Raw genomic sequence first — 16,753 nt, 5'->3', positions numbered from 1 at the left:
CATTTGACCCACTTCCTCTTACCAATTAGACAAAATAAAAAGTCTGTTGGGGGTTTGGGGAAAGATTCTATCCCATGATAAAAGCAATGCGCTCTGAATGTGGTGGGTTGTATGAGGGTGAGATACTTGTTTCTGCAGCAGCCAACAGGGTGAAAAACTAGTTGACCACAAAGAATAAAGTGAGGACCTGCCAAAGACACAACTTTGAAAGTTTAGGAGAACCTGGGGAGAAAGTGTTGAGATCAAGTTTTGTTCTAAGGACTGTCTGGTCGTCATGGTCTAAATCCAAGATTTTGACTTGGAATCCTAAGGATAAATTAGAATGGGTCAGGACCCATTTTTTTTTTTTTTTTATTTGGACTTCACATTGTGAATGACCAAGTTGGGGTCATGTTTGAGAATCTGGAGACAGCCGTTTCCCAGCTTGGTGTGGGTCCTTTTGATTGACACATGCCTCACCTACCTTTCCATCACCACCACCACAACCCTAGAGGAATCATAAGGTAGATTTGAATTTTCCCATTTGTTGATGATAGGAGGGTTCCTACAAGCCTCTCACAGACTTTACTCATTCATCTAAGTCCATGAACCAACTGGCCCTTAAGGGGCCTCTGAGACTTAATGAAGTCTCACTCTCATTCACCTATTCCCTCTCTACCCCAAACCCACCTATCTCTTCCCATCCCCCATTTATTGCTGTAGTTCCTATCAGTCAATCCCTGGAAAAAGCTCTAATTCCAATTCTAGCCTAAATTACACCAACAATTATATATATTGTCAGGAGAGATACACCAGCCCTTGAATTTCCTGCTTGGAAAATTTATTGAGATGATTCCCTCTCATCACATGACCAGCTCAGCCCGCACCTGGTCCTTTCTCATGAAAAGAATATACACCCCTGCAGTTTAGAAGGTGCCTGAGTACACAGTGTGGATGAGACCCTCCTGGAGGCCATTTTTCACACACATATGTTTGCATGTGTTTACACGTGTTTACATGCCCAGTGTGAGGCCCAGTCAGGGCAGGAGAAGGGGGCTGCTGAGCTGCCACCATCAGCAAGTTATATTAGAACTTGAAGGGACAATCCCCTCCCTCTACAGATGAGAAGCTAAATCCCAAGAAGAAGGGAAAGGTATTGGCCGGAGTCCCAAAGCTCCAAGCTTAAAAGAAGTAAAAACAAGTGAGTTAATAGTGGTGTTAAGGATGTTGGCTTCCTGTGAGGTACAGTGGTAGGAATGACTCTGTACACTATCCAAGGTTAAGCCTTGCTGGTGTGATGGAATTTCATGGATCACCGTAGACACCTCTTGGATGGCCCCCTAGAACTCCCCTCTCAGTACCTTCAGGTGGCATTTGACCCACTTCCTCTGACCAATTAGACAAAAGAACTGTAATGATTGAGTTAATGTAGAGGCCCAAATGCTTTCACATATCTGTCACAATTTCCCCTGAGAGAGTGTGTAGGGGGTAAGCAGGAGACTATGAGAGACTTACCCCTCTCTTGCTACCTGAGAAATTTGTATATTATTTTAAAATTATAATAGGTTTGGCCAAACATTGATAAGCTGATGGGTACCTGGAGGTTTATTGTGTTATTCTCTTTGTGTGTGTGTGTACATTGGAAGAATGCTATGCTCAAAAAGATGTACTTGTCAAACCTTTGCTAAAGTGAGTGGGATATCGGGGGCCGCATTTTATAAAGTATATGATTATCTAACCACCATGCTGTACTAACACAAAATAATATTGAATGTAAACTGTAATTGAAAAATAAATTTTTAATAAAAATAAAGTGAGTGGAAGCAGGAGAACACCTTGGCAGTGGACCTTGCCTGCCTCTCCATCTTTACTTGCTACCTCCCTACTCCCATATCACTCTGCCCCAGCCATACTAGCTTCCTCACTGTTCCTTGAACACACCAAACTCACTTCCCCATCTAGGCTTTGCACTTATTATTCCCCCTGCTTCGGCAGAGACCACTAGCTGTCCACCAAAATCCATCGTCCCTTTGTTCCTAGGCACATGACTAGACTACAATTCCCAGGCTCCCTTACAGTTGGGTGACCATGTGATCAAATTCACTCCAGTGGAACATGAGCATAAGTGATATCTGTCTTTCAGACTGGCCCATGGAAAACTCCCCATATGCTCCTCCAAGTTTTTTGCCCTTCCAGCCGATTGAGATGGTAATGCCAGAAGACCTTGGAAGTCAAAATGTGAAGACAATAGAGCAGCTATCAACCTGGGTCCTTGAATGACTGTGAGAGGAGAGCCATCTCACCAGCCTGAACACCCACCCTGAAGGATTATGTAAGAAATAAAGAGGCCAGCCGGTGTGGCACAGTGGTTGAGCGTCAACCCATGAAGACAACTCTGGTTGGATTCCTGATCAGGGCACATGTCTGGGTTGCAGGCTCGATCCCCAGCAGGGGGCAAGCAGGAAGCAGCTGATCAATGTTGTTTCTCTCTCATTGATGTTTCTCTCTCTCTATGCCTCTCCCTTCCTCTCTCTAAAAATCAACAAAAATATATTTTTAAAAAATAAATAAACTTTTTAATATTTAAACCATGAGATTTTGCAACAGGCAGTGATCAGTGAAGGGTAGCTGTTAGCATCAGCACCCAGCAAGGGGGTCATCCAACTACTCAGACAAGGGGAGCTACACCTGGATATGTCTTCTTCTGAGATGCCGTCTAGTCACCTGTCGATGGGGAACAGGCCCCGATGAGTGGGCCTGACCAGATGCAGCCTAAAAGGCCGTTTCCTGCAGAGCCGGCCCAAAGGCCCTGAGGAGGAGCGTAACCAGGGACAAGGAGACTGTGCTCGGTGACATTAAACAGCCCCCAGGGCACACCGTCCCCACCGATTGTCATCGAGTGCCAGCTCCAGACCGTGTCAGAAAGACCCCGGCTGCTCCAGGGTGGGCGAGGGCACAGCCCCCTGAGAGACTCGTAACCAGCCATTGCACTCCGTTACCAAGCTTTAAGCAAGCCAGGGAACGGGCTCTGCACGTGTGCGCTCTCCCCGGTGAGCAATAAAAATGCTCAAGCGCCAGAGTCCGATGTGCTGCACGTTAGGAGTTTCTGTCCTCCCTCCGTCTCTGAGTGTCCGCCAAGCCCCATAAATCAGGCCAAGGTCTCCTCGGGGCTCGGGAGCCGCAGCAGGAGAATCCCCAGCAGTCAGAGCGGGAATCCGGAGACAGCGAGAATAAATGCGACGTCAGCCCGGCCTTGGGGGAGGGAAGCTGCTTCTCCCTGAACTTCCCGGGCGGCCCTCGGAAGAACTGGGTGCCACTTGGCAATTCTCTAAGACAGCGATGCTCCCAGCGAGGTCCGCAGACCTGCAGCAGCAGTGTCACCTGGGAATTTGCCAGGAATGCACATTCCCACTGTCCTGCTCGATGTCCACGGCCAGCAGGGAAGAGGTCACATCACCCCATATAGCCACGGGGAACCTGAGGCCCTCTGAGGCCGCATTCACTCAGACTCACCCCTCGGTGAGAGGCATTGCTGAGGTGGGACATGCCTGCTGCCCCCACCCCCACCCCACCCTCGCCTTGGTGCTGTGGGGGAGGAGGAGAGAGGGTGCCCATGCGGGGCAGAGAGGAGGTGAAGGAACGAAAAAGGGAGTCCCTCCGGCTGTTCTTATGGCAAAACTCCATTCAGGACTTTCCCTTGATGATTTTTAAGAGCCTTTCCTTCTCGGCACAAAACCCAGCCAGCATATCTCAAGAGGTGACTTTCACAACCATTGCTTCGGGAGTCAAAAATCGGGAACCATTTCCTTCTCTTCGCTGCCTCTCAATCAGCCCTCACCCGTGCAAGGCCATGTGGCTGCCACGGAAGCCCCGGGGAAGGTGCCTGCCGTGCCAGGCAGGGGGCAGGGAGCAAGAGCTGGCAGAGCCTTAGAGACCACCCTGTCTAACCCCTCACTTTGTACACAAGGCACAGAGAGGGAAAGTGACTTGCTCAGGGTCACACAGCAGATTGGTGACTGAGCGAGGGCTGGCGTCTGGACCAAGCCCTGTCCTGCAGTAGGAGCTCATCCGGCCTGGCATCGCTGCCCTGACTGTCTGCATGGACCGCGCAGGGCTGATCACTCCTCTTCTGTGTTTTTTCATTACTTTTTCTGGCATCTCACTGGCATTCACTGGTGTAGACACCTTTCTCTCTTCTGAAATACAAGCTGCGTATTCATCCGTTAGGCTCATTCTTGCTAACAAGCAGCCCAAAAGGCTGGAGGCGGTGGCACATAGAATCTTGTTCCTCCCTTGTAAGTCCCTCGCAAGTGGGAAGTGGGTCTTCTAGGAGCCCAGCAGGAGAGGACAATCAGATGTTTGCATCCTGGTGTTGTTGCCACCAGCTGTGCCTGAGCCAGTGACACCCAGAAACCATCACTAGCTGCTGGAATGTGTGAGTGACGAACAAATGAGACAAAAGGAGAAAGGAGCTGAGAGGACAAGGGAGGGGTGGGCCTGCTTCTCCCCTGCCTGTTTGATGTCATGTGATCCTCAGGCAGCAGGCGGGGTGCAGCAATGGACACAGGTCAGGGGGCTGTGGGGAAGTCCTGGCTCTGCCACCAACCTGGACAGGCAGGAAAGAAGAGAAGCTGTACATTGGTCTCATCCCTGGTTCCTGGCACAGAGCTCCTAAAACCCTGGGAATTTCCTGGGCGATGGGGCGGGGGGGTGGGGGGGGGAGTGTCTTTATTCTAATGAGGTGACTCTTAGTGCGCTCCTGGAGCAGGGCTGCTCACCAGAAAAACCAAGCTGTGATTAGAAGCTTGAAACTTGGATCCCCACTCCTATTCTCCGGAGTGGAAAGGGGCTGGAAAGTGAGTTAATACTCAATCGTGCCTCCATGATGAAGCTTCCAAAAAACACCACAAGTACAGGTTCCGAGAGCTTCGGGTTGCTGAGCGCAGGAGGTGCTGGGAGGGTGGCTCGCCCGGAAAGGGCGTGGAAACTCCATATGCCCTCCCAGACCTGGCCCTGTGTACCTCTTCATCTGGCCCTTCATCTCTTCTCTTTATCATGGCCTTTATTACATAATAAACCGGTAAACAGAAGTTAGTGTTTCCCTGATTCTGTGAGCTGTTCTAGCAACTTATTGAACCCTAGGAGGGGGCCATGGGAACCCTGATGTATAGCCTATTGGGCAGAAGTACAGGTGACAGCCCAGGACTTGGGACTGGCCTCTGAAGTGGGCGCAGTCTTGTGGGACTGAGCCCTTCGCCTGAGGGGGCCTGACGCTGACTGCAGGTAGACAGAGTCAGAGCGGAACTGAACTGCGGGACTCCCCGCTGGGGTCAGAGACTCGTGGGTGTGGGAAACAGCCACATGTTTGGTGAGCAGGAATGTGAGTGAGGTAGGAATATAAAGTAAGGAAGATATTTTTTGTTACAGCCCATCACTTCCTTTATCTGGGCTTCAGTTTTCTCACCAGTGGAATAATGCAGTTGGACTATCAAAAAAGCAAGGTTCCTGCCAGCTCTAACACCGTCACTCTACAGCCACACACGAGCAGGAAGGAACTGCCGGGTGGATCCCACTGCAGCGTGTGTCCTTGGAGCACGTGTAAGGGTGTGCATTGGGAGAAATGACCTAAGCTCTGTAGGGTAGATTCTGAATTGATCATCAGTTATGACTCAAGATTTCCTGAAGATAATGGCAAATATGTGTTTGGCCCTAAAGGGTAGCCATTGTTTGAAGCAGTCCTAGTAATGATACCCTCCCCTGGCCCAAGCTCCGGGCGGCCCCTGGACCAGAGTGCAGGGCAGGACTTCACGCCCGCAGAGTGGAGAGAAAGTGCAGAGGCGGGCAGCCGGGTCTTTTTTCACCGCAGCCCATCCACTCTCCACTCTTTCCCCTGCTCTGGGACCCAGGGAACCTAGCATGGGCCACATCTGTGACCCACTTGTCCCTCAAGCCTCTGGTTGGGTTCAGCCAATGAGAGGCCCTGGCAGAAGATCAGGGGACGGGAGAGAGGGAGGCGTGGGTACCTGCTCACCTGTGTCCTCCCTGCACCGTAGCGTTGGGCTGGGTACGTCCCTCTGCTTCTCTGGATGGCTCTCCTGCAGGTGCCTGTAACTGTTCCTCCCGCCTCCCGTGGGTGTAGGAGTGGCTTGGGCTAGGGTGATGGCAGCGGCAGCAATAGTGGCAGATTCTGGGTAGAGTTTGAAGATAAATCCAACAGCATTTGCATTCTGGATGGATGTGAGTTTGAGAGAAAGAGAAAAGTCAAGAATGACTCTGGGAAGGCTTTGGTTTGGTGACTGGGAAAATGGTGTTTTGGTTACCTACTGCTGTGCAACAAACTACCCCAAACCTTAATAGTGTGAAACAACCATTTGTTTTGCTCATGATTTTGTGGGCCAGGAGGTAGGAAAAAGCTGGCTGAGTAGCTTGTCTGCTCCCTGGGAGGCTAGAGTAGTAAATCTAGCTCCAAGCTAGGTGTTCAATCATGTTCCGTGCTCGGTGCTCCTTAAAACCTCTCTCTCTCTCTCTCTCTCTCTCTCTCTCTCTCTCTCTCTCTCTCTCTCTCTCTCTCTCTTTCTCTCTCTCTCTCTCTCTCTCTCTCTCTCTCTCTGGCATCTCACAGCATGGTTGTCCCTGGAGAGTCACATATCTTACAAGAGTCAGGAAGCAGAAGCTGCCAGGCTAGTTAAGGCCGATGCCCCACATGGCACCACATCACCTCTACCACGTTGTTACTCAAAGCAGTCACAGGCCCTGGCCTATCTCAAGGGGGTGGAAAACAAACTCTCCCTCTTGATGAAAGAGTGGCAAGATCACATTGCAGGAGAGCATGTGGGGTGAGGTATAATTGTGACCTCCTTTGGAAAATACAAGCCGGCAGAGATAAAGTTAGCATGTGTAAGATGGGGGGACAGCCCGGGCGGGGAGGGGTGGGGGATCAGAGCTCAGTCTGAGGTGCCATTGGTTATCTAGGCAGAGATGGAGAAGAAAGCCCCAACCTGCCTTCCCACCGCCATCACCCCCATCTGTGAGCCCTTACAGAACAGCCAGGACCTCTGTCGTTGGTCTTTGGGTGGCTGGGCAATTTCAGAGAACTTTTAGAGCTGTCTGCAGGGAGGACAGGAGAGTGGAGATAAGGAAGATCAAGACCATCTCCTCCCAGTCCATGCGGGGCCATTTGCAGTTACACTAACCCAGTGGTCGGCAAACTCATTAGTCAAAAGAGCCAAATATCAAACAGTACAACGATTGAAATTTCTTTTGAGAGCCAAATTTTTTAAACTTATACTATATAGGTAGGTACATTGTTATTAACTTAATTAGGGTACTCCTAAGCTGGCCTTTGCTAAAAACGTCCTCAATCTGATTGAGGTACATTCGCTGAGGTCGACCCCTTCCAAAGAGCCGCAGGTGGCTCGCGAGCCGCAGTTTGCCGACCACTGCACTAACCCCCTCTGCAGGCTCCATCCAAGGCCCAGCACCAAGGTGTTGTAAAAAGGCTCAGAGTCCATGAGAGGCAGCTGGTTGAAGCATTTCCCAGTTTTTCATATGACTCATAAATTTGTTACATGTGAGGAAATTCCCTGAAAGCTTTTTGGCAGTCCCATCCAGCCTGACCAGTAGCTAAGAAACACATAACCTTCCAGTTAAGAAAAGGAAAGAAAACACACAGGGCTTTGACTCAGGGCTTACGTGGAGGGTCACTTTAAAAGCTTTCCTTCCACTGAGTTCACAACGGCTTTCCGAGAGAGATCAGAGCGTGAGGAGGAAGGTTTGCAGCTGCAATCTGACTTCAAGCTGTCCATAGATCATGGGGAAGGGTGTGTGTGTGTGTGTGTGTGTGTGTGTGTGTGTGTACGAAAGCATGTGCATGCTCATGCCTTAAAGACAAGCCCCTGGCTGGGTAGATAGAAAGAGAGTTGCTCCCCTGACAGGCCTTCCTCTGAGTGCTGGGAATGCGTGGCTTTCCCCCACACACACTGACGGCCATGCCAGCATTAGCAAAGTCAGGGCCAGGCTAGAGCAGAACTGTGAGGTGGGCCCCCTCGCTCCTGTCCCTGCCCTCACAGGAACACTGCCCACCTTTGGCGCTCAGGTCACAGGTCACAGAAAAGTCATGGGCCCTCGACTCAGGTGTAACTTCAGGCAAACGGCCTTGTTATTTGTGAGAAGCCAGGATGGTGGTGACCTTGGCGGAGGGGAGAGGAAGCGCGCCTAGGGGGCATTCTGGGGCACGGCGACGTTCTTACCCATCTTGTTCCGGGTGAGTGCACTCTGTGCTGATCCCTCAGAGTTTTCCGTCACCAAATCTAATGGTTCTTTTTCCAGGCAAGTTGCATGCTACTTGACATCTTGGCAGCATCTGATTCTGTCAACCCATCCCTCCTCTCAGCTTCCCCCACAGGATGTGTGTACTTCTCCGTGTGTGTGCTATACTTCCATCAAAAGCTTCTATCAGAAAAGTACCTTGTCAAATCGTCATGCTGCACACCTGAGGCTTATACAGTGCTGACTGTCAATTATCTCTCAATGAAACGGGCACAAAGTTACCTTTTCTCTCTGACCTCAGTCTCCTCATCTGTGCCGTAGGGACAGTAAGAAACACCTTAGGCCTCGTGGGTGTGTGTGAAGGGTTAGAGATATGAATGGAAAGCGTCCAGCGAGACATTATCACAGAGTAGCCCCTGGGCACCTGCTCAAGCTACACATGACGAAACATGTTCCCGTGCTGATCTCCTGTGACATGGCAGGATTGTCACAATAAGCCACAGCTTCTCAGTTCCTCCCAACTATCACCCCAAGGTGTCTCTGGATGGGTAGGCATTCGTGTTCTTTTCAGGGGTTAGATATTTAGAATTAAAATTATGAGGATAAAGAAAAAGTTGAGGGCTTGAATATCATAGAAAGTTAAATTGTATTTAAAAATAGGCACCTTTCCAGACCCAATGGATACTGCTAATGCCGAGTAAGAGGCTCTTCTTGTGCGAAGGCTGGGGGCACGGAGGCGAGGGAGGGGCTGGAAAGCACACAGACGACGGGAGAAGGTGAGTGAGGGCCGAAGCTGGTGGTCACAAGGATGGGCAGGTCACCGCACATTGCCTGGCCCAGGGTTTGCATTTTACTCTGAGGGCAGCGGGGAGGACTCTGGGTTTTAAAGTACGTGTCAGGGATTGAGCTGCATCTCAGAGAGAAAGCATGTGGAGGGTGGGGATTGAAAGGAGGCGGCAGGACTGGGAGATATTTTAATCACTTTTTAATTATGGTGAAATATGCATACAAAATTACCATCTTGAGCATTTTTAAGTGTATAGTTCAGTAGTGTTGGGTATATGCACTCTGTTGAGCTACCCATCTCCAGAACTTTTCATCATTCTACCCATTGAACAACTCCCCATCTCACCTACTGAATGCGGGGGTGAAGAAGGAGGAGGCACCCCGCCGGCGTGGCTCAGTGGTTGAGCATCGACCTATGAACCAGGAGGCCATGGTTCGATTCCCAGTCAGGGTACATGGCCGGGTTGCAGGTTTGATCCCCAGTGGGGGGCATGCAGGAGGCAGTCAATCAATGATCCTCTCTCATCATCGATATTTCTATCTCTCTCTCCTCTCACTTCCTCTCTGAAATCAATAAAAATATGTGGAGTTTTCTTTTAAGTTTAAGAAGGAGGAGAAAGGGGTGACTCCCAGGTTTGAGGGGCTAGAAGACTGGTTAGGTGGCAATGCCATTAACCAATTGGGGAATGTAGGATACTCCAGTTATCTATTGCTCATAACAAACCATCCCAAAATTTAGTGACTTAAAACAAGAAAAATTTATTATCGCTCATAATTTGGAGAGTAGCTGCATGCGTTCTCTGCTGGCTTTGTCTGGGCTCACTCACTCAGCGGTATTCACTGGAGGGTCAGCTGGGCCGGAAGGGCCAAGCCTGGCAGTGGTGCTGGCTGTCACCTGGGGCACCTCAGTTCTCTTCCACCTCATCCTCCAACAGGCCCGACTGGCTTCCTTACACGGCAGCTGGCTTCTCTTGTGGCCCAGGCTTGAGAGCTCTCACAAATGCCATTCTACCACCTCCTACTGGTCAAAGCAGGTCACAAGGACAGACCATATTCAAGGGGAGGAGGGCGCAGAGAGACTTCCCTCTTGATGGGAGAAGCTGCAAAGAAGGTCTGGCCGTATTTCACCTGTGACACAAGAGGAATACCCAGTTTAACAGAAAAAAACCAAGTTTATGGTCATAGAGATAGAAGAGGACGTCGAAATCAACTCAAAGAAAGACAATTCCCAACCCAGAGGAACCCTAACACTGAAAGGAATTTAAAAGATAGACGGATGCACCCAAAGACACTGAGGTGAGGTGGCCAGTGGACGGGAAGAACCGAGAGAAAGCTACGTCCTAGAAGCCAGAGAAGAGAGGGGTTGACAGAATCATATGCCGCCAAGATACCAAGTAATATGCAATTTCCCCCTCCCCCCAAAAAAAGAAAAGAAAGGATCATTAGAGCAAATGTGGTGACTGAGACGCCTAACGACTGTTGTGAGAGCATTTTGGTAAAATGGACACCAAGCTGCTCTGGATGGTGAGTCTGAAGGTGCTGAGTGTTTCCTTGTGCACCCGGGACGCGGCACACCAGCACACGGAGGAGTTGGTGGTAGGGTCTCTGGGTGGCAGGAGTATTCTTCCCCACCCCAAGGACACCAGGCTCGGCTGTGGGACCTGCTTCGGCCAATAGGGTGTGACGGAAGTCCTGTGTGCCACATCTGAGCAGAAGCTTTCTGGCCACACGCGCTGCTGCCATTGTTCCCTTTCTCCCCCGGCTTGAGACTGTCAGGTCCCAGATGGAGGCTGCTCCTCAGCCTGGATCCCAGAACAAATGGGCAGTGTCTCGGCCAGCCTGGGGTTGATGTGGACGGCGACTGTGAGCCAATGAGAGGCGGGGGTCATTGGTGGACACAGTATAACCTAGCAAAAGCTGGCTGATGTGGTACTCCATTCGCCATCACTGAATTCTATCAACTAGGGACCACGCAATGAGACCCCAGAACTGGGAGTGCGCAGTAGTGACCGAGGCGATGGTGAGAAAAGGGAACATTTGTGCTAGACCTTGAAGTCTGGCCAGGATTTAAAGAGAAGGCAACTGGGGAAGTGAGACGTTAATGTTCTAATAATGTGTCACTATTTTTGCGTTATAAATGCTGCGTAAAAACCTTCTCGTTCCCATGAATACTTGTTTAATAGTTTGCTTTGGTTCCCTTTTGAAATATGCTTCAAAAACCTGCACCCGCAAACAGGGCTGCATATTCATGGCTTGGCCCGGTTTGTGCACAGGAAGGAGGTCCAAACAAAATTGGAATTTCAGAGCAGAGAAAATAAAGAGGGACCTGAAAAGAGCTCCCGGTTCCTGCCTGGAAAAAAATGCTTCTCCTCCTAAGAGACAGACATCTGACACCAGGAGCCCCCTTCCCGCCGCGGGCAATGAGGGTCTCGCAGGAATGGGGCTGGCGGGGCCTGATAGGGTCCCGCTAACGGGCGAACGGCGTCCCTCTCCCTCGGTGCCTAGCTGGCTTCAGAGCGCAGCAGGAGCAGGCCAGCTGTGAGCAGGCTGGGAGTGTCCACCCTCTGGAATTAAGAGGCTGCACCCATCCCTCCGGACCGTCTGTCCCAAGGCCTTGGGTGTGCAGATTTAGGGAGGGTGAGTGTGTGTGTGTGTGTGTGTGTGTGTGTGTGTGTGTGTACGCACGCGTTCAATTTAGCAGAGGAAGTCAAGGCAAATAGTTTAATCACAACCATCCCCCGGGGCAATTTGGAATAATTTTCTCATTAGAGAATACAGCATGCAGCATGACTAATGTTCAATCAGACAGTAGCTTCCAGTCCCCTCCCTCTGCTCTGATTAATGGGGGGAGGGAGGGTCCTTCCTCTGTGGGCCTGGGAGGGTGGCTGGAGTCCAGTGATAGGGAGGGAAGGGTGAAGGGAAGGGAAGATCTTTTTTCAAACATAAACCTGAGAAATAAAATAATGGGACCCCTCAGGGCTTGAAGCAGACCTGATTAAAGCTGAAGGGAGCGTCGGCCCGGGCACCAGGATGCGTGGCATACTCCACCTCCAATGGAGGCAGAGCTGGGACCCTCCATTTCTCCCTTGCACCCCTACTTCTCTCCCCCTCCACCTGTGTCTCCCTGTCTTCCTCCTCTCTGTGTCTCTTTGCCTCTTTATCTCTCTCAGTTCCCAAGTCTCTCCTCCTTTTTCCGATTCACAGCATCCCTGGCTATGTCTGCCCCCAGGCCACATGGCACCCACAGTCTGTTTTTCCGTTCTTTCTACTTCTCTCTCGTGGTGTGACAGGTGTGTGTGACCTCTGGGCCCCGCTCTTCAAAATTGTAGCCAGATGTTCACACTGAAAGGGTTCACATTGAAAGGGTTCTCTGGGCCCTGGCTGGGTGGCTCAGTTGGTTAGAGCATCGTCCCATACACCAAAGGGTTATGGGTTCAATCCCTGGTCAGGGCACATACCCAGGTTGCAGATTTGATCCCTGGTCAGGGGGGTAACCGATGGATGTTTCTCTCTCACATAGATGTTTCTCTCTTCCTCCCTCTCTCTCTAAAATCAATAAAAACACATCCTGTGGTGAGCATTTTTTTAAAGGGTTCTCAGGGATTTTCTAGAGCTTTGCTCCCAGTGTGCTCCGCAGCCAGCAGCATGAGCACCACCTGATGCCGGTCAGAAACGCAGACTCTCAAGCCCTTTCTCGGATCCACTGACTCAGAGCCTGCATTTCCTCACGATCCCCAGGTCGTGTGCACAGTGAACTCTGAGAAGTGCTGGCCCCGCTGCCTCACTCCAGATCAGGGGCCTGAGGCCCAGCGCAACACCACTCACCGGAGATAAGGACTGTCACGGCCCCAGCCCAGGACCGCTGACCCCTGTGGTCCACACCCCGCCCCAGCAACGATTAGGAGCCCTGTTATTGTCAAGGTGCCTCTGACTTTAAGACAACCAGTTTTCAAGTGTCTCCTTCAGAGATCACCTCCGAGAAGGTTTACCCCCAATACAGAAGGGCTCCTCTCTCTGCAGGGACACCCCTTCTCCCCCCGGCCTTCAAGCGCATTAAGCTGTGGGCATTCAGGAAACAGGAACACAGCAAAACACACCTGTCCTCAGGCCACGATGGAGACCCACGGGAAACTCCGAGCTTGGTTCTTGCTCCCAAGAAACACTCTTCCCAGATTACATCACGTCAGGGGGAGGGTTCCCCAGGTGCCACACACACACACACACACACACACACACACACACACACACGTATGCTCGTTATGCCCATACACACACACACACACACACACACACACACACGGCCAGGGGTTAAAGAATCAAGCAGCTGTACCAAAATGGAAGGACTGGGCCCAGATCCACAGTTAATCAGACAAGACTTCCCTGGAGCTGGAACTTCTCAAAACTCCCCTGGAAGTTGCTTTGGGCAAATCTCTTCCCTCCTCGGGTGTCCTCAGTTTCCCCACAGGCAGCAGGAGGGAGTCGCCCTCTTCTCACCCTCTCAGGAGTCTGAGTGAAGCAAGAGATGGTGAGACGGGGGCAGAGGCAGAGCCCGGCGACCCACCTGGGCATGTCCCTCTCCTCCTCGGCCCGGATGACTGGCAGGTTGTGGGATCCCAGTCTACACCAAACGACAGCGGCCGAGGCCCGCGGGGAACAGGCACTCAGGGTGGGAACGTTCTCCCACGTTGGAGCTAAATCCTGCAAATCCAGTAGAAGCAGCATGAGCTTTGGGGTTGGGTGACCTCCTCAATCCTCATTTCCCTCCCACAGCTGTGTGGACCGCGTGTGTTCCTGGGCCTCCCCCGGGCTTGCCTTCCCCATCTGTGAAAGAGCATCACACGAGAGGAGGTAGGTGCAGGCCTCAGCAGTGTGCGTGTGCGCGTGCGTGTGCGTGGGCCGCAGCAGGTGTCACAGGGGCTGTCTGCACAGCGAAGCTATTTCAGAGACCCTTCAAAACTCCAAACCCCCAGGCGCCAGGCTCAGAGGCGGGGTAAACGCTGGGGTCTGCTGAGTGTTGGTTTTCATTAAACAGGGTGCGAGGCCTCAAAGATCCGCCAGGCCCCCTGCGGGAAGCAGGAGCCCAAGCCCCACCCTGCAGCTCACAGAGTCAGGGGTGCAGGAGCACAGCTGGAACCCATCAGCGCCACAGGTGGGGACCTCTTTCAGCTCCACCCCCAGCTCCCGCCGTTGGAGCGGGAGGTGGGGCATGGATGCCAAAGAAAGGGCTCTGTCCCCTACTGGCTTTCACGGGAGCCTCTGGAAGAGCCCCCACATACAAGCCTGGTGCACAGGTCGTGGGGAGCACCTGCGAGGCCAGCGAGGTTTGCTGCAGTGCCCCCGCTCCCTTCACCATGCCCGTCTTTTAGGCAGACAACACCTACTCCCAAGCTCACACACACAATTTAAGCAGCTTCCCTGCTCTCAACAAGAAACACTCTTCCCAGATTACATCACGTCAGGGGGAGGGTTCCCCAGGTGCCACAAACACACACACACACACACACACACACACACACACGTATGCTCGTTACGTGTGTGTGTGTGTGTGTGTGTGTGTGTGTGTGTGTGTGTGTGTGTGTCTGGACCTTCATGGGGCTCTCAGAAGCCCCCAGACAGGTGTCTGGACCTTCATGGGGCTCTCAGAAGCCCCTCCCCCAAAAAAAAAAATCAGTGACTTTACTGGAGTAATCACCAGCTTAGTGAGGAATTGACCTTGCACCTGACCCATTCAAGATTATTAACCCAAAGTCACAACTTTAAAACTTCAAGTCAACCCTAAATTTGAGAGGACGAGGTCAGTGGAGGCCAGTCCAGAGAGGCGTGCAGGGATCTTCAAGTTCCACCGCTGAGGTTGCCTACTCAGACTCTGATCACGGTGGAGAAATGGCCCCGAGGGAGAAGTGGGCGCCAGCCTCAGCTCTGCCCCCACTTGCAGCACCCCTTTGAGCAAACGTCTTCCCACTCAGCCTCAGGCTCCCTTCCTTGCCCAGGGAGGGACTAGCATATCTCTAAAAGGATGTTCTGCCAGCTCCGTATTCCTTGGGTCCTGACTCACCCAGACTGTGAGATTCTCCCCCTATTGAACCCTCCACAGGAGCTTTGATGTCACCTTCATTGTCACATTGTCACTCTTCCCTCTGAGGTCCTCAATCCACCTATTGCCTTCAGCACCTCCCCCCACAGAACTAACAACAGGAAAGTGTAGCGGGAGGAGTGGGGCATGGAGGTGGATGAGGCATGACACACCTGTCACCTCTGGAGACAGGTGACTGGGCTTAACCACCATCTCTCTTGAGGATATAATCTTTGATTTTAAAGACTAAATGAAGTGGAGGATGTGAATGTGACTTGGAAACTGGGAGAGTTAGAGTAATACTCTTAGAGTTATTTGTATCTTAACTTATCTCCCCTTCTTTTTTAAAAAATATTTTTATTGATTTTTAGAAAGAGAGAGAGAGAGAGAGAGAGAGAGAGAGAGAGAGAGAGAGATGGATTGGTTGCTTCCTACATGCCTCCCATCGGGGATTGAGCCTGAAATCTGGGTATGAGCCCTAACGGGGAATGGAACCAGCGACCCTTCAGTGCACAGGACGACGCCCAACCAACTGAGCCACACGAGCCAGAGCTTATCTCCCCTTCTTGAGGGCAAGAACCCTGATTCACTTATCTTTGAATCCCGCAAAAGTATTGAGGGCCAAAGCACATGATATGAGAGCAAAAGACATTTATTGAGTAGATGGATGGAGGCATGGATGAATGCATAGATAGATGGATGGATGGATACATGTGTGCATGAGTAGATGCGTGGATGCATGGATGGATGCATGCATAGATAGATGGATGGATGGATACATGTGTGCATGAGTAGATGTGTGGATGCATGGATGGATGCATGCATGCATAGATGGATGCATAGATCCATGGTGGAGAGGGTGCAGCAGGCATGCTGGCAGGCAGAGGATGAAGGAGCTTTGGCTGCCAAACCAGTGAGTGGCTGGCCCTCCTGTGGACAAGGTTCAAAAGCACGGGACAGCATTCTGGTGTTCAGTAACCAACATGGTATATTTGTCATTAAATCCATATCAGTCTTTTTTAAAAGCCTGGTACAGTACCTCTCTGCACAGAATGGGGCTCCCCCACACCTTCACTATCTAAGGCCACAACCATTTCCCTGGTCAGCTCTTCAAATCTAGTTCTGCAGCCACAATGACGAGACATAGGAGGAAGGAACTCGGACAGGGGATGGGGATTGGGACCCACCCCCACAGCCTCCTGTGCTAGCCAGTCCCAGCACCCATGTGGGAAGACCCGAGTAGGACCCAGATTGGTGGCATCTGGCCCAGGCCTGATTCCTGGACCTGAGCCTCAGTCTTCTGAACTAGCTGACCTCTTGGGGCCCTTCTAGCTCTAACATTGTGTGTGTATGAATACTTCTGATCTTTGATGCTTATAGGGATTGTGGTCAAAGTGCCCACCAGATTGGAGATCAGTGAAGACCCACATACCACAGATGTTTTCTGACACTTGTGATGCTGTCTACACTAAAGCCTGGTTGCTCCAAGTGTGGTCCAGATCAGTGGCATGAGCAGCCCAGGGGGGCTTGTTAGAAATGCAGAATCCCAGGTCCCCACCCCAGACCAACTAGATCAGAATCCAAGTTGTAACACATCCCCCAGGGCATGCATGTCCACACTGACATGTGAGAGACAGGGTCTCAGGT

The sequence above is a fragment of the Eptesicus fuscus genome, chromosome 10 (assembly GCF_027574615.1).
Source record: "Eptesicus fuscus isolate TK198812 chromosome 10, DD_ASM_mEF_20220401, whole genome shotgun sequence".
NCBI lineage: Eukaryota > Metazoa > Chordata > Mammalia > Chiroptera > Vespertilionidae > Eptesicus > Eptesicus fuscus.
Note: the sequence above shows the minus strand (reverse complement) of the source record.